Source organism: Chrysochloris asiatica, unplaced genomic scaffold (assembly GCF_000296735.1).
Source record: "Chrysochloris asiatica unplaced genomic scaffold, ChrAsi1.0 scaffold00114, whole genome shotgun sequence".
NCBI lineage: Eukaryota > Metazoa > Chordata > Mammalia > Afrosoricida > Chrysochloridae > Chrysochloris > Chrysochloris asiatica.
In genome coordinates, this window is record NW_006408632.1 from 8,086,019 (window position 1) to 8,089,930 (window position 3,912).

The following is a 3,912-nucleotide window of genomic DNA, read 5'->3' on the forward strand; positions in this document are numbered from 1 at the left end:
TATAAAGGAGCTCTGGTAGCATAGTGGTTACGAATTGGGCTGCTAACCTGAAGGTCAGCAGTTCTAAACTACCAGCAGTTCCACAGGAGAAAGATGAGGCATTCTGCTCCCATAAAGATTTATAGCCTCGGAAACCCTGTGCAGGGTCACTATGAGTCGGAACCGACTCCACGGTACTTAACAGAAGCATATATATATGTTGAGGTTAAGTGCCATTGAGTCGGTACTGACCCATAGCGACTTTATGCACAGCAGAACGAAACACTGCCTTTGGTATGGATTATATTTCAATGTAAAGGAAACAAAAATCCTCACCACTGGACCAATAAATGACATCGTATCAATGGAGAAAAGATTGAAGTTGTCAAGGACTTCATTCTTCTTGGATCAACTATCAACACTCAAGGAAAGAGCAGTCAAGAAATCAAAGGATGTATTGCATTAGGCAAATCTGCTGCACAAGACCTTTTTAAAGTGTTGAAGAGCAAAGGTGTTAGCTTGAGGACTAATGTGCACTGACCCAAGCCATAGCCTTTTCGATAACCTCATATGCATGTGAAAGCTGGCCAGTGAATAAGGAAGACCATAGAAGAATTGATGCTTTTGAGTTATAGTGTTGGAGGAGAATATAGAAAGTGCCATGGGCTTCCAAAAGAACCAATAGCTCCATTTTGAAAGAAGTGCTGCCAGAATGCTTCTTGGAGGACAAGATGGCCAGACTTCATCTCTCATACTTTGGACATAGTATCAGGAGGGACCAGTCTCTGGAGTAGGATATCATGTTTGGTAAGGTGGAGGGTCAGAGAAAAAGAGGAAGACCCCCAATGATATGGATTAGCCAACTGGCAGTCTTGATGGACTCAAGTGTAGCAATAGTAGTGAAGTTGATTCAGGATCGGGCAGTGTCTCATTCTGCTGTGCATAATGTCGCTATAGGTCAGTACCGACTCGATGGCATGTAACAACAACAAATACACACACACACACACACACACACAATGACACTCTATGTAGTACTACTCATAATAGCAAAAATATAGAGACAACCTAAATACCTATCTATGGAAGAACTGATAAACAAACTGATACATACATATAATGGAATATTATGCAACACTGAAGAATAACCATGGATCTGATGGAAGAACTGATAAACAAATTTTGGTGCATACATACAATGGAATACTATGCAACAATGAAGAATAACTGTGGATCTGAAAAACACGTCAAATCATGAATGAGCCTGGAGGACACTATGCTGAATGAAATTAGTTAATCACAGAAGGACAAATATTATATGAGACCACTATTGTAAAAAACTCAAGAAAATATTTTCATAATATAAGAAAAATATTGTTTGATGGCCACCTGGGTTTAGAAGGAAGGGAGAGTAATTCACTGGCTCGACTAGACACATGTCAACTTGGCTAACAGAGAGGGCAATATACAAAAAGGGGGAGGGCAGTATACAAAGAAAGGGAGGTTGGCAGAGAATGATGAAGACTGAAGACAAGAGCAAAATGTGATAGAGGTAATTATAGTTATATACACAACCTTGGAACAATAGTGTTATATAAGTAGATACATGGATAGATACATAGCCTAAATGAGTATGGGAAGAAGAGTGGGCATATATTCACAAATATATGAGTTTGAAAGAGGATATTTTTACATGGTTATTTACCTTTCCTGCAAACATGACTGTGGTGGAGCATATTGCCAAATGGTGAAAACTTCTTAGATATTATCTATCATCTTGAGGCAATGAGTTGCTGAACGTGAAAGCTCAAGATCATAGTCTCAGAGGATACTATGGTCATTTGGCATAAAATAGTCCATAAAGACATTGTTCTACATCCTCCTTTGGGGAGTAGCATCTGAGATCTTAAAATCTCACTAGCAGCCATTTAAGGTTTAGCTATTGGTCTCTCGGAGTCCTGGTGTGGTGCTGTGGGTTAATGTGCCAGACTGCAAAGCCATTTGAACTACAAGGTTGGCAGTTCAAGCTCACAGATGCTCCTCAGAAAACCTATACAGAGTAGCTCTGGGTCAGGATCGACTTGACAGAACTTCACAACAACAACATTGGCATCTCCATATGCAGAAGAAAGGAGAGTGATGAGTATTAAAGAGGTTTGGAATCCATTTCTCCAGTAGACTAATGGACCATGTGAACATCAGTCTCCATGACTCTGAGACCAGAAGAACTAGATGGTGCCCACCTACCACTACCATCTGAACTTTACATTGGAGGACACTAGATAGAGTGGGAGAAAATGTGGAGCAAAACTCCAAATTAAAACAAAGAGAGGATTGCTGGTCAGAGACTAGAGGAACCTGAGAAGATGGCCCTTTACTACACTTCTGGTCTAGAAAGGAACTTATCTTCATGGCCCAATTTTCTGTCACATTAGACACGTATGTAGGAGGGACAAAGGAGCTCTGGTAGTATAATGGTTTCGAGTCAGGCTGCTAACCTCAAGGTCAGTAGTTAGAAACTAGCAGCCATTCCATGGGAGAAAGATGAGGCTTTGGGCATCCATAAACATTTACAGCCTGTAGGGTGGTTTTGAGTTGGAACTGGGACAACAACACCAGTAAGATGCATGCTCACCATGGAATGGCCGATCTTTCCAAATCGAAAGGGTCAGAATTACCTAAGGACAAATTTGAGAAAGTATGGGAAAGGGGATGGAAAGGAAATAGGAACGGCAGGGAGAAAGCAGAGAAACTGTTCTTGAATGGAGGGGACTACAGTGATTGACATGAAACGAAATGTAAGATTTATTGAATGCAAAACAAATGATCTTGTCTGAAATCTTCACTCCATTCACAATTAAAAATTTGTTTAAATAGGATAAAAATCCATTGATAATGCAAAGATAAACTCTAAATTCTTTGGATATTAAAATAGCAAATATACATCTCTAAATAAGAAGCTCTGGTAGCATAGTGGTTACGAATCGGGTTGCGAACCAAAAGGTCAGCAGTTCAAAACTACCAGCTGCTCCGCAGGAGAAAGATGAGGCTTTCTGCTCCCATAAAGATTTACAGACTCGGAAACCCTGTTCAGAGTCTCTATGGGTCGGAACCGACTCGATGGCACTTAACAACAACAGCAACAAGAAGAATTTAAAAGTACAAGAACACAAAAGAGAAAGTAATTGATATATACTTCACCATCACAGGTACAATGGCTTAAAACTTTTACATTGGGTGTCGTCACTCTATAATTTCTAAGCAATCATTGTTAAATATCAGATGGAATGTTGAGAAATTTGACAAATATAAAACTAATTTTATATGGCAGAATTTAGTTTACTATGGAATAATTGACAATAAGCATCTGTAAACACTTAGTCAATTTTGGAAAAGAAAATCCAAAATTGAAGATTATTTCCTAGAAATGAAGAGATTAAAAACAGTAGTGCTTTTCTAAAAGAAAAGACAAATTTAATCATACTACAGAATACATTGTTCAGAGACAGACCCATGTGTATGTTGGGATTTGTTAAATTATATAAAGGGCAACACAAATGAAAAATAAAGGACAGATTGTGAACTAGAATGTGTTGTAAGTCCCCTTTACATCTTGCCATTTTTAAATTGGTCTACAGATGAATTAAAAAAATATATGTAAAATGCATAATTTTAAATTACTGGAAGTAATTGTAAAATAGTATCTATTAGCTAGTTGGACAAAACCCTTAAGGACTCAAAACTCAGTCAGTGGGTTCAAAATTAGCTCTTGTAATGTTGCAATTGTAGTTGTTAGCTGCTGTAGACTATTTTCTAACTCATAACGACCCTGTAGAGGGTTTCTAAGGCTGTAAATCTTCATAGGAGCAGAGAGTCTCATGTCAGCTGGCAGGTTTGAACTGCTGACCTTGTGCTTAGCAATCCAGTGCTTAC